Raw genomic sequence first — 24,261 nt, forward strand, 5'->3', positions numbered from 1 at the left:
CAAACAAAGTGTCCGGTGCTGCTTCTGTGAGTGCGCTGAGTTCCTCCACTCTGCGTGACTGCGAGCGTCACGAATATTACATAGTGTGTGCAAAAGGAAGACAGTCTATATAGCTACGATGCCACAAGGAGGTGGTGCCGAAGATGGATCTCGCAATCAACACAGTTAAGGAGATGTCGACAACCTGCAGATAAGTATATTTCTGCTGTTTCATATTTAGCACAATAATAGTGCACGGATTAGGTCGCTTTTGTAGTAGAGAACTGAATTTCCAGCAGTTAAAAAAAGGATTTGAGATCCAATGAGTGTTCGTGCTTTTACATGCACGTGGGCCCACGAAAATATGGAAAAGATAAAGGTAACCTTCACTAACTTGGCGAGATAACAGAAATTCAGGAGTGACATTCAGCCCGCAGAATCTATGGAAGAGTATCTTTATCCGGGTGAAATATTAATAGCAAGTACTGATGTAAAGCAGGAAACTTACACAAAAATTTCATGGGTTGAACAGCACATGGAAGGCATTACCGAATCGTGATCGCCACGTTACAGATATTGTTGAAAAACATTTAGAATCATTGCATTCTATCGGTTACGCAATATGGAGCAAAAACCTGGAGGTTAACGAAAAAACTCACAAATCGAAAAAAGGAAAAAACGAAAAAAAATGAGCCAAATTTTTCTGCCTACTTATATTTTTTACCGAAAGAAAATGGCCGCGTGGCACAGCGTGCTGGCTCGCGCATATTGAACAGGAAAAGATAAGTTTTCACACAGTTGTTTTTCCCATAAGTTGTGAGAAAACAAACATTAGGAGCCGAATGGTGTTGAAAACAAAATATGAAAGAGGGAAGCAATATAAAAAAAATTAATGCAAGCGGTGTTGGCTGTTGTTACCGCCTGCAGAAAAAGTCGCCTGCGCGTCGCGCGCACAGCAGACGACAAGCGGCATGGCGCTTCCCCCTCGCGCATCAACAGCACCATTGCCATGGAAGCAGGTTTCATTATTTTTTTGTTTTTTTTCCCTCTCGGAGTGTGGCCTGCCAAGCACCAGGGTAGAAATTTGCGCTCGTGACGCAATTCTCGTTTACCTGGGGGGTATACCAGCGGAGCTAGGCGTAACTAAGCGGGGATAACACAGGAAGCTATCGGCCCTCGGCTCAGCTAGACTCTGTACCGACCCTAGATGGCTTTCAAGACCTCGGGGCCGCGCTCAGCAGCACCATACTGATCCTCCGTTGCAGCATAGAAGGCCTCTCCCAGTTGCCTTGCGCACGCGAGATTGAGCCACCGTTCTCGGCTCACATTCGTATGCTTTCACTCGCACACACAGCATACGACTAACGGCCACGAAGTTGTTGCACTTGGACTTTGTACGGATCACTGCGACGCCGACGCATGAAATGCACCTCGAGTGTCCATACAATTGCGCACCAAGCGAACATTATTACAGATGAAGCCATTTATATGTTAGCCAGGTATTCGCCTGCGGCTAGTAAGAGCTCGTTTGGTGATATAGAGCCAATGTTACCGGGGAGAATTACAAAGCTGTATTAAGCCTGTTTCATATGCAGTTACTGGAGCGAGAAAAGTCGGTGCAATCACACGCATCGTAATGCTCTTTTGAGAGGGTTCATTTCACAATACTGCGATTTCAACAATGCGACTGGTAGGACGCACAGGGTTGCTTTCCCTGAAGTTTTGTAGAACACACCACATAATTTTTTTAATGTAAAGAAAAAAATGCTTGCCTTATGAAAACGTTTTCGAGTTTAAGTTTTGCTTTGGGGTGCTCAATGGCGGTTACTGAAAGCCAAGGCGAAGAGACACGGCACACGTAAGTTAGCAGCCGATAGTTTCGCGCTTTTTGTTGCCTCATGTGCCTTCTGTGTCCGTGTCTGCCTGCGCTATAATAAATTACAAGACACCAATCAACAAGCCCACATAGCTGGTAACTCTCACCGCATATGCAGTACTCGGCTGCAGCAATGTCGTGCTGTCAGCGAACCGAGATCCTCTCGCTGTTCGTGCTCCACCTCCTGAAAAAAGGATGTGCGTATGTTGCTGTCGCGATGGCGCATACGCGGTGCCTGCACCAGCAGCAAGCACCAGCCCTAATGAACACGTCTGGCCCCGAAGGAAGCCGCAAATTATCTTTCTTTCATTGCTCAATGTGGAATGTAATTCACGTTGTGAAATTAAATCTTAACCCTAGCCTGCTTCGTTTATCTCTTTAATGACTTCCATTTTAGCACCTATAATATCGCAGGCGTAAACACGATACATGTTCATTGTGCTAAAGCCTTGGGCTAGGTACAGTCGCCCAAATCTTTAACTGGTGTGCGGGAGCGGCGACTTTTCCGTGCGTCAGCGCCGTTTGACGGGGCGAGGCTGGAAACAGTCTGAGGCTAAGCGCATGCGGACAAAGCGCGCTCAGCTGGGCCCATCGTCTACTAGGCTGTTTCCAGCCTCGCCGCGTCATACGGCGCTGACGCCCGGAAAAGTCGCCGCTCCCGCACACCAGTTAAAGATTTGGGCGACTGTACACCAGAAACGCCTTATCTTCGAAATGAAAGCTATTACCACTGAGTCTCCTGTGATCACCTGGACGGCAGCGTTTCTTTCAAGGAATTTTTACACAGCAGTGGAACGTCCTCTCATCTTCCAGTGCATTAAGAAGCTCCTCGGGTTATAGTGTTTCTTCTTTTGCCTATATATGAATGACCTCCCGGATGGTATTTCATTTACTGTGTATAAGTTTATTGATGATTGTGCGTTATACAGAAACGAAGTTTGTGGTAAATAGCATATTATGTAGCGCAAATCGTTTTTCAATAAATGTGCAATTTATGGGCAAGTGACCTCCTGACAGTACCTTACAGCGCAACCTAGCCAAACTAATTTTATGGCGCACTATGTGGCTTATAAGTGTGAATACTTCGACGAGCAAGCGCAGAGATCCTTTGGTACTACGAAAAGCTCTCCAGGCCTAGTGTATCAACACTGTTCCTTTTCCAAACATCTGGGTTAGATAGTTAACAGCGTGCCAGCTGTACATTGGGTTCCCTTCGCCATCCTTTGTGTCCCTCTTAATAGCGACAATAAATGAGATGCTTGCAAAATTTTAATTAGCTTAGCTTGCATATGCATGCATGCATATTAAAGGCTTCCATTCAATTACCCTGACATATCTTTTGGATGTTTACAAAGCAAGGCAGCTGGTCCTGTCCTTCATTACAAATTAGAATTTTGGGGTCTCACGCGATCACAGAACCACGATCTGATTATGATGTACGTCATAGCAAGTGATTCTGGATTAATTTTGACAATCGGGGCTTCTTTAATGTGCGGTCAGGGCACAGTGCACGGGTGCTTTTGCTCTATGTCCTCAATAAAATGTATCCGCGACGGCCGCGATTACATCCCGTGACTTCGTGCCTAGCAGCGCAGCGCATGACCGCTTATCCATAGTCTCCTATTTGGGGGCGAGCTCCACCAGTGCAAAAGCTGGCGCCACCGTCGGCGTGACGTGGAATGAGGGATCACATGGACACAGCGGTCGCGTCGGCCGCTTCGGAAGCGCCGAAGCGAGCTGTAAACGAAAGTTTGATGTCCCACCTGCGCCGCGTTTCTGATTAAGTGGTGAGGCTTTACAGCCTTGGATGTCTGCTTGACAACATTTGAAAGTACTACAATAAGTAGTGGCTGCCTGTGGGGGCGTCCAGCATGTTAGGCTACTGCTCGGTGCCGCAGTGCCGGACGTACGCACCGGAGCCCGGCGTAGCCGCAGGGAAAGGAGGTTCGTGAAGCTTGGCTGGCGAAACCTAGTACCGGCAGACAGCCATCGGCTACAACGGCTATGCAGCAAGCACAGACGCGAGGGACATTGCCGATATGGCGCCGGGACTGCGCGATGTTCGGTGAGTAGCAGAAAAAGCGCACTGAGACGCACGCCTGCGCACGCTGCCCGGCTAATGTCATGACGGTTTTGTCTATGAACTTGTCGATGCTACATACTGGCAAGTTCACTGGAACGGAAACGGAGCCGTAAGACGCACACTAAGAAAAGGCATGGCCTATATGGTCATGTTTGTGTTATGAATTAATGCACTGGCTTATGAAAAGAAGCATAGGGAAGTCGCACGCTGAGAAGACCGATAACCATACATTGATAACCATACAACTTGAGAAATAATATTGAAATGTCCAAGAATTTAGAAGAGAAAAAGAGATTGAATCGTCGCGACGGCACATCACATTCTCCGTAGGCGTCGAAGTCTCTATAACGAAATTATTTTTGAACAGTTCTGATAGCGTCCACGCAACAATGATTGCTAGTGTGCTGTCAAATACTCATATGCTGCGGCCTAAAGCACACGGCATGGTGCGAAAACGAGCTCACAGCGAAGGCAGAACATTGTGCGCGGACATGCATGCAGACGCGCAGTCGGTCGCTGCGAACCCGTGGGATCGCTGCATTGAGGCTTCCTTCTGTTATGCCCCATTTGGGTATACAGGCAGCCCACTATAAGAACATATTTCACGTTGTTTACTCTCAGAGTTGGTTGCAGCGGTGGCGTAGAGGTAGAACAACCGCCTCGCGTGCAAGAGGTCCGTGGTTCGAATCCCGGTGCCGGCAATTTTCCACCAGATTAAAAACAAAAAATCCGCGTGTTGATAAAATTGCATAAACAGGCCTGGAGTGTGGCCTGATCCCGGTGACCACAACCGGTAACGCACTCCCTCACCAGAGCAGGGTTGGCCACCCTGGTGCAGTACTTGGCCACAACCTCCTATATGAACAACACAATCAAACCCCGGCCCTCAGTCCCCAGCAGCTGCGAAGCAACTGACCACGGCGGCGGTCAGACCTGCGACGCTGCAGAGGGTGCTAAGAATCACTGGCTCCGGACAGGCCGCCATTGGAATATGAACCTGGCAACGGTTAACGCTAGAACGTTATCTAGTGAGGCGAGTCTAGCAGTGCTATTGGAGGAATTAGAGAGCATTAAATGGGATATAATAGGGCTCAGCGAAGTTAGGAGGCCAAAAGAAGCATATACAGTGCTAAAAAGTGGGCACGTCCTCTGCTACCGGGGCTTAGAAGAGAGAAGGGAACTAGGCGTCGGATTCCTGATTAATAAGACTATAGCTGGTAACATACACGAATTCTATAGCATTAACGAGAGGGTGGCAGGTCTTGTTGTGAAACTTAATAAGAGGTACAAAATGAAGATTGTACAGGTCTACGCCCCTACATCCAGTCATGATGACCAGGAAGTCGAAAGCTTCTATGAAGACGTGGAATCGGCGAGGGGTAGAGTGAAAACTAAATACACTATACTAATGGGTGACTTTATTGCCAAGGTAGGCAAAAAGCAGGCTGGAGACAAGGCAGCGGGGGAATATGGCATAGGCACTAGGAATATCAGGGGGGAGTTATTGGTAGAGTTTGCGGAACAGAATAATATGAGGATAATGAATACCTTCTTCCGCAAACGGGATAGCCGAAAGCGGACGTGGAGGGGCCCGAACGGCGAGACTAGAAATGAAATAGACTTCATACTCTGCGCTAACCCTGGCATCATAAAAGATGTGGATGTGCTCGGCAAGGTGCGCTGCAGTGACCACAGGATGCTAAGAACTCGAATTAGCCTAGACCTGAGAAGGGAACGGAAGAAACTGGCACATAAGAAGCCGATCAATGAGTTAGCGGTAAGAGGGAAAATAGAGCAATTCCAGATCAAGCTACAGAACAGGTATTCGGCTTTAACTCAGGAAGAGGACCTTAGTGTTGAAGCAATGAACGACAATCTTGTGGACATCATTAAGGAGTGTGCAATGGAAGTCGGTGGTAACTCCGTTAGGCAGGATACCAGTAAACTATCGCAGGAGACGAAAGATCTGATCAAGAAACGCCAATGTATGAAAGCCTCTAACCCTACAGCTAGAATAGAACTGGCAGAACTTTCGAAGTTAATCAACAAGCGTAAGACAGCTGACATAAGGAAGTATAATATGGATAGAATTGAACATGCTCTCAGGAACGGAGGAAGCCTAAAAACAGTGAAGAAGAAACTAGGAATTGGCAAGAATCAGATGTATGCGTTAAGAGACAAAGCCGGCAATATCATTACTAATATGGATGAGATAGTACAAGTGACTGAGGAGTTCTATAGAGATTTGTACAGTACCAGTGCCACCCACGACGATAATGAAAGAGAAAATAGTCTAGAGGAATTCGAAATCCCACAGGTAACGCCGGAAGAAGTAAAGAAAGCCTTGGGAGACATGCAAGGGGGAAGGCAGCTGGGGAGGATCAGGTAACAGCAGATTTGTTGAAGGATGGTGGGCAGATTGTTCTAGAGAAACTGGCCACCCTGTATACGCAATGCCTCATAACGTCGAGCGTACCGGAATCTTGGAAAAATGCTAACATAATCCTAATCCATAAGAAAGGGGACGCCAAAGACTTGAAAAATTATAGACCAATCAGCTTACTGTCCGTTGCTTACAAACTATTTACTAAGGTAATCGCAAATAGAATCAGGAACACCTTAGACTTCTGTCAAGCAAAGGACCAGGCAGGATTCCGTAAAGGCTACTCAACAATAGATAATATTCACACTGTCAATCAGGTGATAGAGAAATGTGCGGAATATAACCAACCCTTATATATAGCTTTCATTGATTACGAGAAAGCATTTGATTCTGTCGAAACCTCAGCAGTCATGGAGGCATTACGGAATCAGGGTGTAGACGAGCCATATGTAAAAATACTGAAAAATATCTATAGCGGCTCCACAGCCACCATAGTCCTCCATAAAGAAAGCAACAAAATCCCAATAAAGAAAGGCGTCAGGCAGGGAGATACGATCTCTCCAATGCTATTCACAGCGTGTTTACAGGAGGTATTCAGAGACCTGGATTGGGAAGAAATGCGGATAAAAGTTAATGGAGAATACCTTAGTAACTTGCGATTCGCTGATGATATTGCCTTGCTTAGTAACTCAGGGGACCAACTGCAATGCATGCTCACTGACCTGGAGAGGCAAAGCAGAAGATTGGGTCTAAAAATTAATCTGCAGAAAACTAAAGTAATGTTTAACAGTCTCGGAATAGAACAGCAGTTTACAATAGGCAGCGAGGCACTGGAAGTCGTAAGGGAATACATCTACTTAGGGCAGGTAGTGACTGCGGATCCGGATCATGAGACAGAAATAATCAGAAGAATAAGAATGGGCTGGGGTGCGTTTGGCAGGCATTCTCAGATCATGAACAGCAGGATGCCATTATCCCTCAAGAGAAAAGTGTATAATAGCTGTATCTTACCAGTACTCACCTACGGGGCAGAAACCTGGAGGCTTACGAAAAGGGTTCTACTCAAATTGAGGACGACGCAACGAGCTATGGAAAGAAGAATGATAGGTGTAACGTTAAGGGATAAGAAACGAGCAGATTGGGTGAGGGAACAAACGCGAGTTAATGACATCTTAGTTGAAATCAAGAAAAAGAAATGGGCATGGGCAGGACATGTAATGAGGAGGGAAGATAACCGATGGTCATTAAGGGTTACGGACTGGATTCCAAGGGAAGGGAAGCGTAGCAGGGGACGGCAGAAAGTTAGGTGGGCGGATGGGATTAAGAAGTTTGCAGGGACGGCATGGCCACAATTAGTACATGACCGGGGTTGTTGGAGAAATATGGGAGAGGCCTTTGCCCTGCAGTGGGCGTAACCAGGCTGATGATGATGATGACTCTCAGAGTTTGCGTACCCTTTACGCAAGAAGCCGGTTCGGAAGACTCCATCGCGGCGACCGCGCGCAGTTGTGTTCATTGTACGTATTCGGTAAAGACCTAGCGTCTGTAAACGATTGTGTGCTTTCAGTTTGCCCAAGGTTATTATATCGACAACCAGAAACTTCCCTCGTTTTGAGAGTACCTACATAAATGTTCAGGAGGGCTGCCCTGTGGTGTTCTTATTGAGCGTCATAAGCGAAACCTATGGGGAGCGCGCCGCGTGATCCCTCATACAATGCAAGGGAGGCGCTTCCGACAGATTGCGACTCCATAACTCCTCGCCCCCAATAGACCGTTTTTTTTCATGGGCGCCACCATGGATGGATGGATGGATGGATGGATGTTATGAGCGTCCCCTTTGGAACGGGGCGGTGCGTTGCGCCACCAAGTTATTCCTATTATATAGCCTAATGTCCTACCTAGGTTAAACAAGAAAAAAAGAAAAAAATAACCTATGAACTCCCACAACCAAATTTTCTGATCCCCTGTTGCGAACTTTGCTTCCGTACGTCTCCGTTTTTTGTCGCTTCCTTACTTTTCTTCCACCACTCCTCCAATCGCCTCTGACTAATCCCTATTGCGGACATGTTTACTTTTCCACTGCTCTCGCTGAGCCCAAGGGCTTCACGAAAGCCAGTGGTGCCTAAATCGACCGCTGGGCAGATGCCTTCACATTCTAATAAAACATTCCCCATAGTTTCCCTAGGTTTACCGCAGCAAGCACAGGTTTCTTCCTCTTTCTTATATCTCGCTTTATAGGTGCGTGTTCTAAGGCATCCCGATCTCGCTTCGGAAATAATGAGCTTCCCTTTGAGTAATCATAAATTGTTTATTTCCTGATTTCATCTTTTCCTCTTAAATAGGTACTCATCGCAGGTTTCTTTTTCATTGCCGCCACCCGTGAGATTATTTCAGCCTTTCTGACTTTCTGCTTGACCTTCTTTGTTGTTGTGTTGCCCACCCTACAGGCCGCATACTTCCTGGTAAGCTTCCTAGTTCTTTTCCTCCACAGTGACTCAATGTTTTTCCTGTACGGGTACATGAGGACTCTTCCAGCCCATTTACTTTCTTACATATTCCTCAGTCGTTCTTCATACTCAATTTTACTGCGAGCTTCCCTCACTTCAAAAATAGTCCAGCCCATATCATCCTGCACAGCTTCATTTGCGGTCTTCCTGTGAGCGCCCAGTGCGAGGCGTCCCGCAGACTTTTGGTTGCCTTCGAGTCCTGATTGTACCCCTTATTGAAAGCAAACAACCACATTTCCAAAAGTAAGTCCTGGAACCATTACACCTTTCCACGTACATCGGAGCACCTCGTACCTATTTTGTCCCTGTAGCGCTCTGTGCTTCATTATGACTGCAGCATTTCTCTTCCCCTTCACTGTTTTTTTTTCCTGTGTTTCCATATATCTATTGCCTTCGTGTATCCATATACCAAGGTACTTATATTATGTTAGCCAAGGTATTTCCTGGCCCTGTATTGCCACACTCTGTTCACTGTTTTCATTGAATACCACAGCACCTGATTTTCTAACACAAAATTTCAAACCTAAATGGTTGCGTTCCTGTCCACAGATATTAGCCAGACGTTGCAGATCACTTTGCTTGTTAGCTAGCTACACGATGTCATCCGCATAAAATGAACCTGGCAGCTGCTGCTCAGCTACTGTACCCGCCTGCTTGTTTGAGAGATTAAACGCGATATTACTTCCTTCCAGCCCCCTCTCCATCATCACAATCTAAATCAAACAGCAGTGGGGATAAAGGGCACCGTTGCCTAAGTCCTTTGTTAATATCAACTTTCTCCTCATTCCTCGTTCCATACTGCTACGCAGTGGCGCCATCTATGGGTAGTCGGCATGCTGGCTTGCGCGAGCGCTCCGTTTTGCATGGCAGGTATACGCTCGGCAGTAGTATTTGGCGTTTGTTTTCGCGCTCCTGTGGTCTATTTAGTATGACGTGGTGCCTTTTACGTGGAAAACGGTTCTGTGAGGACCACAGAAGTGGTTTAATTTGGTAGGGCCAGACATCCCTCTTGCGTTGAGGCGGACGGAGCACGCAGCGCGATGTGTGCGCGCAGGTTTGAGCCTGCAATCAGCGTCGGAGATCAGTTGTGCATTTCTCAATGTTCCATTCACTAATGGGACCTTACGCAGCATTATCCTCTAGCTATAAGCTGAGGATTAGCAGCAATGCAACATACGTGACGATTGTAACAGCGTGGGTACCGTTCTGCTAACATGGTACAGAGCTGTGCTGTTATACTTTGACAAGTGTTCAAACTGTTAGCTGCAGATTACATTGCGTTACTACTTGGTTCTGTGGATGAGATTTCTACCCATGTATAAAATAGTTTTGGTTAACAATAACAGCATACCTTACAGCTTGATTTATACTTGTCCAGCAAAGCGACCGTTTACGAACTGCTCTAGCATCATAAGCAGTGGTAGGTGCTGGGTTACAGATATCTTTGTTCTATATGGCACATGGACCATGCATGCGGCGTCAGCGTTTATAGATCTCTAAAGGTTGTGCGGCGTGACGATGCGAGGTCGTACTGTGATGTTAGCTCGTATTTGTTTCTCGAGAAAAAGGACGATAACCAAATTTTTTTTTTCGGTTCTGTTCGTTCCCTTCTCTACGACGCACTCACACGTATTACGGAAATTTGGTCCTCACAAATAGCCATCAAATTTTTTTTATGCGATCCATCTCGCATATTATGGCTTTACAGGAAAAAGGCAATGCCGAAGCACATAGCTTATATATGTGTCATGCTGGTTCACCAACCGCACCGATCGCTGTGTTGAGCAACGCTATCGGCCTCATGCGGGAGGCAACGCTATCGACCCTTCGGCTTTGCCTCTCCAGGTCAGTGAGCATGCATTGCAGTTGGTTACTGAGTTACTAAGTTACTGAGTTACCTGAGTTACTAAGCAAAGCAATATCATAAGCGAATCGCAAGTTAATAAAGTATTCTCCATTAACTCCTATCCCAAATTCTTCCCAATCCAGGTCCCTGAATACCTCCTGTAAACACGCTGTGAAGAGCATAGGAGAAATCGTATCTCCCTGCCTGACGCCTTTCTTTATTGTAATTTTGTTGCTTTCATTATGGAGGACTACGGTGGCTGTGGAGCCGCTATAGATATCTTTCAGTATCTTTACATACCGCTCGTCTACACCATGATTCCGCAATGCCTCCATGACTGCTGAGGTTTCGACTTAATCAAACGCTTTCTCGTAATCAATGAAAGCTATATATAATGGTTGGTTATATTCCGCACATTTCTCCATCACCAGATTGATAGTGTGAATATGGTCTATTGTTGAGTAGCCTTTACGGAATCCTGCCTGGTCCTTTGGTTGACGGAAGTCTAAGGTGTTCCTGATTCTATTTGCAATTACCCTAGTAAATACTTTGTAGGCAACGGACCGTAAGCTGATCAGTCTATAATTTTCCAAGTCTTTGGTGTCCCCTTTCTTATGGACTAGGATTATGTTAGCGTTTTTCTAAGATTCCGGTACGCTCGAAGTCATGAGGTATTGCGTATACAGGGTGGCCAGTTTTTCTAGAACAATCTGCCCACCATCCTTCAACAAATCTGCTGTTACATGATCTTCCCCAGCTGCCTTCCCCCTTTGCATAGCTCCCAAGGCTTTCTTTACTTCTTCCGGCGTTACTTGTGGGATTTCAAATTCCTCTAGACTATTCTCTCTTCCATTATCGTCATGGGTGCCAGTGGTACTGTATAAATCTCTATAGAACTCTTCAGCCACTTGAACGATCTCATCCATGTTAGTATTGATATTGCCGGCTTTGTCTCTTAACGTATACATCTGATTCTTGCCTATTCCTAGTTTCTTCTTCACTGCTTTTAGGCTTCCTCCGTTCCTGATAGTATGTTCAATTCTATCCATATTATACTTATGTCAGCTGTCTTACGCTTGTTGATTAACTTGGAAAGTTCTGGCAGTTCTATTCCAGCTGTAGGGTTTGAGGCTTTCATACAATGGCGTTTCTTGATCGGATCTTTCGTCTCCTGCGATAGCTTACTGGTATCCTGTCTAGCGGAGTTACCACCGATTTCTATTGCAGACTCCTTAATGATGCCCATAAGATTGTCGTTCATTGCTTCAACAATAAGGTCCTCTTCCTGTGTTAAAGCCGAATATCTGTTCTGTAGCTTGATCCAGAATTCCTCTATTTTCCCTCTTACCGCTAACTCATTGATCGGCTTCTTATGTACCAGTTTCTTCCTTTCCCTCCTCAAGTCTCGGCTAATTCGGGTTCTTAGCATCCTATGGTCACTGCAGCACACCTTGCCGAGCACGTCCACATCTTGTATAATGCCAGAGTTAGCACAAAGTATAAAGTCTATTTCATTTCTAGTCTCGTCATTCGGGCTCCTCCACGTCCACTTTCGGCAATAACGCTTGCGGAATAAGGTATTCATTATCCGCATCTTATTCTGTTCTACGAAGTCTACTAATAACTCTCCCCTGCTATTCCTAGTGCCTATGCCATATTCCCCCACTGCCTTGTCTCCAGCCTGCTTCTTGCCTACCTTGGCATTGAAGTCTTCCATCAGTACAGTGTATTTTGGTTTGACCTTACCCATCGCCGATTGCACGTCTTCATAGAAGCTTTCGATTTCCTGGTGATCACGATTGGATGTAGGGGCGTACACCTGTACGACCTTCAATTTGTACCTCTTATTAAGGATCACAACAAGACCTGCCACCCTCTCGTTAATGCTATAGAATTCCTGTAGGTTACCAGCTATATTTTTATTAAGCAAGAATCTGACTCCTAGTTTTCGCCTCTCCGCTAAGCCCCGGTAGCACAGTACGTGCCCGCTTTTTAGCACTGTATATGCTTCATTTGTCCTCCTAACTTCACTGAACCCTATTATATCCCATTTACTGCCCTATAATTCCTCGAATGGCACTGCTAGAGTCGCCTCACTAGAGTGGCCTCACTCGGCTCTCCGACTCGACCCAGAGCAGTCGAGTCGGAGCAGAAGTAAGTACTTTCTTCAAACGCTTTCGAAGCTCCGCCCATGTGATGGAAATTTGGGCTCCACTGTCGATGAGTGCTCTAACGGGCAACAAACGTAGAGGAGCGTAAATACTAAGCTCTTCTTCGTCGTCTCCAAGGCCAGCATCAGCGTCGTCTTCTTCCCACATTACCGACTGTGTCATCACCCTCGTCGGAAAAAGCACCTTATTGGTGTGGCTCATCGGTCTGAGAAAGGAAGGGTTCGAGGCGGCTGACCTGGATGATGTCAGAGAGAGGTGAAGGCATCGTGGCATTCAGCGGAGACACTTCATATGTGACAGGAGTCACCTGGCGAATACTGCGGTAAGGGCCATAGTATCGCGAGAGGAATTTCTCCGAAAGACCGACACGCCGAGTTGGATACCAAATTAGCAGAAGAGCACCTGGTTCGTAGTCCACGTCGTGATGGCGCTGGTCGTAACGGCACTTCTAGCGTGTCTGTGAAGCAGAAAGACGAATGCGGGCAACCTGGCGTGCTTGGGTCGCTGTGGCTATGATATCCGGAGTGTACTCTGTCGGCGAGTCGAGTGTGGTCGAAAGGAGAGTCTCGAAAGGCATATTCGGCTCACGGCCGAACAGGAGATAGAAGGGTGAATAGCCAGCTGTGTCATGGCGCCAGGAATTGTGGGCGAACGTGACAAATGTAGAGCAATGTCCCAGTCGCGATGATCGGAGGAAACATACATCGCTCGCATGTCAGGTAATGTGCGGTTCAAACCGTTCGGTAAGACCGTTAGTTTGAGGATGGTAAGCGGTAGTAAATTTCTGTTAAGTAGCACATGATCGAAGTAGGTCGTCAACGACTTTGGCAAGAAAGTATCTTCCGCGATCGGTGAGAAGTTGACGAGGTGCGCCGTGGTGTAAGATAACGTCGTGATGCAAGAAATCAGTGACGTCTGTAGCGCAGCTGGTCGGTAGTGCTATAGTCATGGCATAGCGACTTGTATCGTCTGTAGCGACAGCAATCCACTTATTTCCGTTATTTTATACAGGGAATGGCCCGAAAAGATCAATGCCAACACGAAAAAAAAGGGTCGGCCGGTATATCCAAAGGCTGCAGCAGACCAGCAGGAGACACAGCTGGTCTTTTCCGGCGTTGGCGCAACTCACACGCGACAACATAGCGCCGGACGGAGCTGTTAACACGGAGCCAGGAAAACCGTCGCCGAATTCGGTCATAGGTCCGCGTGATGCGGGGTGTCTAGCGGTGGGTAGGTCGTGCAGTTGCTGCAGTAAAATCTGTCGATGATGAGACGGAGTGATGGTTAGGAGCTCGGGCCCGTCGGGGTGCATGTTGCGGCGATACAGGATGCCACTTAGTAATACGAACATGTGAAGGGATGGGTCAGACGGATCAGAGACGGATCACCGCGTCGTTGCTCTGCGCCAATGTCTTGCAAGGCAGAGAGCGAAATAACGCAGATCGGTGCGATATTCCACTAAACCGTTTGGTACATCGACGGGACAACGAGACAGGCAGTCGGCGTCCTGATGTAGACGACCCGACTTGTAGACCACAGTGTATGTGTATTCCTGCAGCCGTAGGGCCCAGTGACCGAGGTGTCCGGTGGTATCCTTGAGGGAGGAAAGCCAACAAAGGGTGTGGTGATCCGTTGTAACTGTAAATTGTCGACCATATATGTAGGGTCGGAACTTGCCCACCACCCAAATGAGGGCGAGACACTCGCTCTCACTTCTGGTGTAATTGCGCTCGGCGGGAGAAAGGAGGCAGCTGGCGCAGGCGATAACGCGGTTGTGCCCACATTGGCGTGGAGCTAAAATTGCGTCGATGCCGTAGCCACTGGCGTCAGTGCGGATTTAGGTCGGAGCGGAGGCGTCAAAATAGGCGAGAACAGGAAGTATGGTGAGCACCGTGATGAGCTGCGAGAAAGCAGACGCTTGTTGAGAGCCCCAACAGAAAGGAACGTCTTTCTTAAGGAGGTCAGTCAGGGGACGGGCAACATGGGCGAAATTTTCCACAAACCTGCGGAAGTAAGAGCAAAGGCCAGTAAAGCTGCGAACATCTTTGGCACAAGTTGGTACGGACAAATTCTTCACAGAGTGAACTTTAGCGGGGTCGGGGTGAATGCCTGACGAATCGACGAGATGTCCGAGCATGGTTATTCGGCCGTGAACGAAGTGGTAGTTGGACGAGTTGAGCTGCAAGCCAGCGGTGCGAAAAAAAACAGAAAGAACAGATGAAAGTCTTTAAAGATGAGTCGCAAATGTTGAAGAGAATACGATGACGTCATCCAAGTAGCACAAACGGATGGACCATTTCAAGCCACACAAGAGCATATCCATCATCCGTTCAAAGGTAATCGGTGCATTGCGCAAGCCAAAAGGCATTACCCGGAACTGATATAGGCCGTCCGGCTGGACGAATGCGGTCTTTTCACGGACTATTTAATCCACGGCAATTTGCCAATATCCAGAGCGAAGGTCTATAGATGAAAAAGAAGGGGCACCGTGGAGACAATCGAGAGCATCGTCTATGCGGGGAAATGGATATACATCTTTCTTGGTGATCGTGTTTAGATCATGATAGTCAACGCAGAATCACTAGATGTTATCCTTCTTTTTGACGAGAACAACAGGGAAAACCCACGGGCTCGAAGAGTGTTCAATAATCCCTTTGGCAAGCAGCTTGTCAATCTTCCTCTGGATAACTTGTCGCTCAGAGGGCGACACCCGGTATGGGCATCGGTGAAAAGGTGCTGTATCGCTGGTATTTATACGATGCTTCACGACCGTATTTTGACTGGGGCGACCATTCAGGTCGCCCCAGTCAAACTACGGTCTCTTTCTCTTTTTTTCGTTTCCATTCCTCTCCTCCTTTATTTATTTATTTATTTATTTATTCGGCAAGCGTGTCAGATGCCCTTGACACGCCGGCTAACACGCGTGGGTTAAAAGAACGGGGTGGGGGTGAAGGGTGGCCTGACTTTGACCTTGTGCACCGCGTTCCTTTACTCTCAATTCGACACGCTAACACACCTTCTCTCGTTTCCGCACCCTCCCGCCTCACACCCTCTCCCCTTTAGAAGAACCCCACCTATATATACTGTGGCGAGGAAAGCGTACGTCGCCTTGAAGAAGACAAGTCCACTTGTCGAAACGTTGGCTCCTGCATTCACCTTGTTCACATTTTGCTCATCGTCTTGAATTACCATATCCCGCATTCCCAGTCTTTTCCTCAGATTAGGTAGGCGTGTAGATGATAACTTATTTGTTCTTACTCAGTGTACTGAAATATCAAAAGTAAAAAGCAGACTATTATATGTGGCCTTTTTAGACATTACAGGAGCGTATGACGACGTGGATCGCAACATATTGTGGGATATATTGGAAGGGGAAGGCTTAGGTGACGATTGTCTACAGCTTTTGAGAGAGATTTAGCTGGAAAATACCGTTTGCGTTGAATGGAAAGGAATGAGGAACGAGGAGAAAGTTCATAGCAACAAGCGACTTTTTCAACATTGCTGTTTATGATGTACATGGTGAGGATGGAGAGGGCGCTAGAAGGAAGCAATATCGGGTTTATTCTCTCATATAAACAGGCGGGTGCTGTAATGGAGCAGCAGCTCCCAGGTTTATTTTATGCAGACGACATTGTGTTGCTAGCTAACACGCAAAGTGATTTGCAACGTCTGGCTAATATCTGTGGAAAGGAATGCAACAATTTAGGTTTGAAATTTAGAGTTAGAAAATCAGTTGTAATGGTATTCAATGAAAACAGTGAACAGACAGTGGATATGCAGGGCCAGGAAATACCTCGGGTAACCTAATATAAATACCTTGTTATATGGATAAACGAAGGCAATAGATATATGGAAACACAGAAAAAAACAATAACAGTGAAGGGGAAGAGAAATGCAGCCATAATGAAGCACAGCGCACTATGGGGATACAATAGGCACGAGGTCCTCCGAGGTATGTGGAAAGGTGTAATGGTTCCAGGACTTACTTTTGGAAATGCGGTTGTTTGCTTTCAATCAGGGGTACAATGAGGACTCAATGGCAACCAAAGGTCAGTGAGTCGCCTTGCATTGGGCGCTCACGGGAAGACCACAAATAGAGCTGTGTCGGGTGATATGGGCTGCACTAGTTCTGCAGTGAGGGAAGCTCGCAGTAAAATTGAGTCTGAAGAATGGCTGAGGAATATGGAAGAAAGTAAATGGGTTGGGAGAATGTTCAGGTATCTGGTCACGAAAAACATTGATTCACAGTGGAGGAAATTAACTAAGAAGCTTACCAGCAAGTATGCGGCCTGTAGGGTGGCCAACACAGCAACAAAGAAGGTCAAGCGGAAAGTCAGAGAGGCTGAAATAATCTCACGGCTGGCGGAAATGGAAAAGAAACCTGCGATGAGTACTTATTTAAGAGGAAAACACGAAATCAGGAAATAAACAATTTATGATAACTCAAAGGGAAGCTCATTACTTTTCGAAGCGAGATCGGGATGCCTTAGAACACGCACCTATAAAGCGAGATATAAGAAAGAATAAGCCTGTGCTTGCTGCGGTAAAGCTAGGCAAACTATGGAGCATGTTTTATTAGAATGTGGAGACGTCTATCGAGTGGTCGATTTAGGCACCACTGGCCCTCTTGAAGCCCTTGGGTTCAGCGGGAGCAGTGGAAAAGTGAACATGTCCGCAATAGGCTTTAGTAAGAGGCGATCGGAGGTTTGGTGGAAGAAAAGTAGTGAAACCACAAAAAAAAACGGAGACGTAGAGCAGCACAGTTCACAATAGGGGATTAGACAATTTGGGTGTGGTAGTCCATAGTGTTTTATTTTGTTTAACCTTGGTAGGACATAAGGTAGTATAAGAGCAAGAGCTTGGTGGCGCAACCCACCACCCCGTTCCAAAGGGGAAGCTCATAACATCCATCCATCCATCCGTCCGTCCGTCCGTCCACCCATCCATTCATTCATTCGTTCATTCATTCATTCATTCATTCATTCATTCATTCATTCATTCATTCATTCATTCATTCATTCGTTCATGCAGTTCGCTAGCCGCCGTGCAAAGTCAAAGGTGCGGAAAATTGGGTGTCTCCATTAGTATAAAATCGAGACAATACTCATTTGCCTCGCTTGCAGACAGTTCGCTGGTTTGCTGAGCGACCACCTTTCTGCAGCTCTCCATGGCTGGGAAAAAACTTGTCTTCTGCCTTCGATTGACGCGGTGAGCTCTGGCAGGGCATTGAAGGACTGTCGCTATGGTGACAATATCATGGACGTCTAGCAGCAACGCGAATGAGAGCGTTCTGCCGAAAAGAAGACATCGTGGTCGCGAGTGAGTTATGCTACTGTAAGTGATTTGACAGGGCGATTTGCCAGTTGATATCCAGTCGAATGGCGTATTGTTGTGTACCTGGATGCACCTCGTACATTAAGAGAAAGGTGGCGGGCATCTCATTTCATGAAATTCCGAGCGATGAGAACTTCGAGAGAAATGGCTCAAAGTTATATCTAGGGACAATTGGACTCCGAATTTCACGTCCTGCTACTCCAAAGTCTGCAGTCGTCACTTCGTTGCGTCTGATTTTAAAGTGTGCAGGATAAGAAAACTGAAGAAATTATGTGGTTCCTAGTGTTCTCGACGAGTACTCAGCGTACTTTCAATCACGTAGCAAACCCAGTAGGAGTAACGCAGCATTGAAAAAACGCGAGGGCGGTGCTTTGGATTGTTCTCGTATACGAAAACGCGCCACGTTATAGCAGGTGTCTGACGGATTGTGTTCCGACAATGCGCTTTCAAATGATGAAGAGCGAAGTGGGAAAGCAGGGGAAGCGGTATCTCCTTCCGAAAGGAGCTCGCGTATACATTTGCTTTCAGAAAATGAAGGACTACAGCGTAACCTCTAAAGCTGCATATCTTTCAAGGGTAACAGTGTACCTTGTAATATAAAGGTTACAACGTACCTTATATTTTGTATTAGTTACAATGTAACTTATAATATATTAGTTACAATGTACCTTATAAATGCGAATTTGTGCACCTATACTAAGGGTTACCCAGCTAAGGGTGTATGACTGCCACAACATGCAAAGTGAATGTGCATCGAGCAGTGCAAGCGCAAGGGCCTTATCGAACCTAAGTCTTAGTCATGGAGTGTCAGAAGTGGAGACGTAGGGAACGAACGTGACCTTAAATCGCAGATACAGAGACTAAAAAAGTATGTGGACAAGTAATAAGAACTCCAAAAGCTGAAGGAAGGCTGTAGTGTAAGCACCTTTCTAGAAGTCACCAAAAAGGCTAACGAAAATGACCTTGATGCTTCAGTACTTTTAAAACAAGTGAACAATTACTGGAAAGTGAAGCCGACTTGATCAGAACTGGCTACACGTCATGCTGTTGTAATGCGCAACATGTCAACACGAGCGTACGAAAATATGAGGAGCGAAGTAATATTAAGTCTGCCTAGTCGAAGTACACCGCAGCGTTACCCCAGATCTTCAGGTCGAGAAGTCAGTACTACTACTCTAGTAAAGGAAAGACTGCCCGTGGAGCTCGTCAATTACAGTTCGCCAAAGGCTCGCTTGTGCTCTCCAATAATTGACGAAAAGAGGATAAAGCAGCGGTTGCTGCACCTCGAGCAAAAAGACGCTTTCATCGGCGAAGTTCATTATCGAAACGTCCTTTCGCTGATAATCTTAAGATTAATTTGGCAATGTTTCAAATGCTGTGTGGTGCAAACATGGTACAGCGTATGCTACATCCTGAAGGCTCAAATCGCAAGTTAGGCCCAAACATTGATATGTTCCTTTCCTTCGACCGCTTCCTGACCTTACGTGAGGCCTCCTTACAGCGAAGGACCGATGGAGGAAGCAAGCGCACTCTGAAAGCTCCCTTCGCCCGTCCTTACGTAAGGAATGGTTGCCGCGTACCTGGGTTCGAGATGACCTCTTAAGAGCTTTACGCGAACACCATTATTCAATAAATTATGTTGTATCGTCCCATAATTTTTAAATTGAAGTGCTAATATAGAGAGGCGTGCACATTTTCTTCTAGCTTTGTTTACTAAACGTAAAAAAGTTCAACATTATAGCGCAAACTGATGGCTCCAGCAACGCTGGAACGCCGGCGTCGTGCAACGCCTAGGAGCGCCACTCATGCCGAACGTGCTGATACGAGCGGCTCTTCCTCTTCACAATCACACTCTCTCTCTCTCTCTCTGATACGAACATACCTGCCAAGACGTACCGTGCTCGCGCTTCTCCGCAGGTCGGCGACAGCGTGCATACGCAAGCAAACGTCTTGTCGCTAAGCAGTGAGGTGAGGCGCTCGTTCGGAGCTAGGAGCCGCGTAAGGAAGCATGAAGGTAGCTTCGGACATACCTTACGCTGACGAAGCACCAAGAAAACCTTCACTGACGGCCCCTCAGTAAGGAAGCTTTCAGGGTCACATGAGGTGGCCCCACCAGAATGAAGGCTTCCTTACTGGGCTAAGGAAGATTTTATTCTTTGGTTCATAGACTTTTTCTCCCGGTATATTTCCCGTTTACTGGCCACTTCAGCCTGCGGCAACTGAGCCTCCTTTACCTGCCTGTGCTCTCGGAGTGCTTTCTGTAGTTCGGCGATCGTTTTTCGTATCTCCCTATTCTGGATAGCACCGCCCACTCGTGGTGAGCGATAGAACTAGGCGCGACCACTGGTTCCCTGCGTTTTCGGCGCCATTGGGCAGGCATTAAAGTATACAGGAGGCTGTACCTTAGCCTCTACGACGGGTAACATTTTATTTTTTCCATTTACATCGGGCAAGGTAGTGTCTGCTGTAAAGAAGGCTATCTACGAAGTTTTCCAGATAGGTTCCTTCTTACTCTTTCATACGCGGTAATACCCAATCCGCTTCAATAAAGTTTCTGCTGCTTACTGCCCATTCATGCCTCCCAGAAGTTACTACTCTTGAACAACGAGAAGAAAGGGGGTTAACCGGGGGGCCTGATTTTTATTAGTCATTTCATAAGAAGCCAACAAACACTGACACCAAGGACAACATAGGGGAAATTAATCGTGCTTAATAAATGAAATAAGGAAACCATAAATAAATGGAAATTAAAGTGAATGAAAAAAAAACTTCCCGAAGGTAGGAACCGAACCCACAACCTTCGCATTTCGCGTGCGGTGCTCTACCAATTGAGCTACCGTGGCGCTGTTTCCCCATCCACTTTCTTGGGTAAAAATGTGTCCTAGTAGAACCCCGGGAGTGTTAGCCAGCGCCACCACTCACAGACCTTGGCGGCAGACGTGGAACGTCTTTTTGCCGTAGGCGTCACGAGAACGTGATCTTTTTGGGTGAAGGCAACTGGTCAATAAACCCACATATGCTACCTGAAGGCATCAATGTAACCGGATTCGAGACCCTCGTTATGTAATAAACGAGAAGAAAGGGGGCTAACCGAGGGTCCCGATTCTAATTAGCCATATCATAAGAAACCAACAACGAGTTTGATGCTCTAAGAATTGAGCGAAATTGAGCAGTTGAGCGAAATGCGAAAGTTGTGGGCTCAGTTCCCGCCTGCGGCAAGTTGTTTTTCCATCCACTTTAATTTTCATTAATTTATGGTTTCATTATACCATTTATTAAGCACAAGTAATTTCCGCTATGTTGTCCTTGGTGTCAGTGTTGGGTTCTTATGATATGACTAATTAGAATCGGGCCCCTTGGTTAACCACCTTTCTTCTCGTTTATTACATAACAAGGGTCTCGAATGCGGCTACATTGATGCCTTCAGGTAGCATATGTGGGTTAATTGACCAGTGTTAGATATGGCGCCGTTTCCTGAGGCTACTTCGAGTTCCCCAGACCACATAGAATCGCAGCACAGCTAATTGAGGAATGCAGAAGCAGGAAAGCACATTCCAGAGGAGCGCCCGAGCAAACAAGTTCACGTGCAAACAAGTTTGTAAGCCGCCGGTAGCTATTCTCTGCTTGACTCTTCCAGAAAGCGAGGGGATAGCACGGCATTGTTGGAAGTGAAGTGGGTGCCAAACCAAGACGGCGGTAATGCGCCGTGACAGCCAGACGTGCCGGGAAGGCCCAAGCGCACCTCTTCATCGCCTTTGAAGAAGACAATTGCTACCGCTGAGGGGCCGTAGCACCGGGAGCAGGTGAACCCTTGGACAATGTAGCATGAGTGCCCCCTCCTTCTCCTCCTTTGAAGAAGCGCATTGCACCACTGCGAGGCAAGACCGCAGAGAGCCGCCGGGTGTGACAACGCGATACGGGCGCCAACCATTGGCTGAAAGTGGCGTCATCTGAGCGGACTCTCCCATTGGTCGAACATGACGCGACTTCCAGTGCTCGAAGGGTTTAAAAGAAGCGTTCCAGAGAGACCAGAGCAGTCCCTGATTCCCTGATTCACCTCTCTCGAACTTCTTGCCGCGGGCCGCAGCGTCCGAGTTGCTGCCGGCCCGTAATGACTGTACGACTGTTACTTGTCGCTCACCTCCCTGTACATAATGTAAAATAAACCCTCCCAAGTTTGTTTTTTTCATCCCGAAGTCCGTCCTTCAACCCCTACACCAGTTGCCTTCACCCAAAAAGATCACGTTCTCGTGACGCATACGGCAAAAAGGACGCTCCACGTCTGCCGCCAAGGTCTGATAGTGGTGGCGCTGACTAACACTCCCAGGGTTCTACTAGGACACATTTTTACCCAAGAAAGTGGATGGGGAAACAGCGCCATGGTAGCTCAATTGGTAGAGCATCGCACGCGAAATGCGAAGGTTGTGGGTTCGGTTCCCACCTTCGGTAAGTTTTTTTTTTTCATCCACTTTAATTTCCATTTATTTATCGTTTCCTTATTTGATTTATTAAGCACAATTAATTTCCCCTATGTTGTCCTTGGTGTCAGTGTTTGTTGGCTTCTTATGACATAACTCTTGAACAAGTCTTTTTTCTGCTGTGTGCATCACGTAGTGCGAGAATTCATGTCTTCAAATTAGTGCCTAAATACATATATTCGGACACTCTTTTAAGCACTATGCCTTTAAAAGAAGAGTCAAAGCAAGAAGACTCCATCCGTCGGTAAATGACACCACGACTGTGTTATTGCAGTGGATGTTGATTTGCAATACTTTACACAGAACTAAAAAAAAAGACATGAGGGACTGGTCAAGGCGGTAGCGGTGATCAATGCAATTAGTGGTTGCATACAGTACAGAGTCATTTGCATAAAGCCTAATTTTAGACTAGGTGCTACAAGGTAGGTCGTTATTTTATGTTAAAGATAGTCTAAGACCGATCCGTTAATACCACCTGTCGTGACGACAACAGGGTAGCATTCTACTGAATTGAAAGAAACAAATTGTGAGCGACAATGAATAAAACTGGCTATCCAGAAAACAAGACGGTGGTTATTAAGTATGGCGTTCAGTTTTATCAGTGGCTTTGACTAAAGTGCACAGTCAAAAGCTCTTGAAAAGGTAATGAAGATGACAACCTCTTGATTACGTAGATACAGAATACAAGTGACATCATGAACAAAATCAACTAACAGCCTTATAGTGCTGTGTCCGCGATGGAAACCATGCTCGGCAGATGTTGGAACGTCGTTGGAATGAAGAATTCTGTGATACGTTTGTAAATAGTTGCTCTAACATTTTATATGAGTGTGGGGTAAGCGATAACGGCCTGTAATAGGAGAGTAGATCGTTATCTCCTGATTTGTAAAAAAGCTAGCTAGAACATTATCTGTTTTCCATGAATTTGCAACTTTGGCATAGTATAAGCATTTCTGAAAGCATATAGTAATGTTCTGCGCTGTCTATAGTGAGTGTCAATAACGAAAAAATTCGGAATGCCATCAGAACCAGTATTCTTTTTCATGTCCAGATTCGAGATAAAGATGAGACGCTATCAGAACTCATTATAATATCAGCTAGGGGGTTGGCCGGTGCGCCAAAACTGAAATCTGGGACTGCATGGTTATCGAGGGTGAAAACAGACTAGATATATGAGTTAAAGGCACTCGGAACTGCAACGGGGTCATTATTAATAGGCTCGGTAATCTAGCAGCATGCTTATTTGCACCAAAAAAAAGAAATCTTTAGCATTTGTAGTCCGAGTACGAAGTTTTTCCTTGGCTTGTTCGAAAGAAGCGCCAACCTCAGCTTTAGACTGGTCTGATTTTAGTAGTCTGTTGAAAAGTATCCCGAATAATCGAAGGAAGCTTATTATTTCCCTTGTTTGTTTTTGACGGAAACGCGTAATGGTCAATGTATAATTTCAGTAACGACTAAAAAAATTCAGCAAGACCGTGAACATGACACTCAGCACTGAATGAAACAAAATGATCAAAGTTATCTGCCAGGATGTCAGTGATATAGGTAACGTCGGCTTGTATGAAATCACAAAACGTAGAATACCTAAAGCGTACCTGTGGGAT

At 46.4% G+C, this 24,261-nt stretch overlaps 1 protein-coding gene across 7 annotated transcripts in view; it reads right to left on the bottom strand.

Annotated features, from left to right (window-relative positions):
• The window catches only part of LOC135915697 (organic cation transporter protein-like), a 268,323-nt gene that overhangs the window by 188,302 nt on the left and 55,760 nt on the right, over window positions 1–24,261 (bottom strand). For 3 of the 7 annotated variants that reach the window (XM_065448830.1, XM_065448832.2, XM_070528579.1), the window contains exon 2: window positions 1,963–2,039. The exons of the other annotated variants lie outside the window; for them this stretch is intronic. The gene's annotated coding sequence lies outside the window, so the exon portion shown is untranslated. The remainder of the gene's footprint in view (window positions 1–1,962; window positions 2,040–24,261) is intronic. 7 annotated transcript variants of the gene reach the window in all.

The sequence above is a fragment of the Dermacentor albipictus genome, unplaced genomic scaffold (assembly GCF_038994185.2).
Source record: "Dermacentor albipictus isolate Rhodes 1998 colony unplaced genomic scaffold, USDA_Dalb.pri_finalv2 scaffold_13, whole genome shotgun sequence".
Classification (NCBI taxonomy): domain Eukaryota; kingdom Metazoa; phylum Arthropoda; class Arachnida; order Ixodida; family Ixodidae; genus Dermacentor; species Dermacentor albipictus.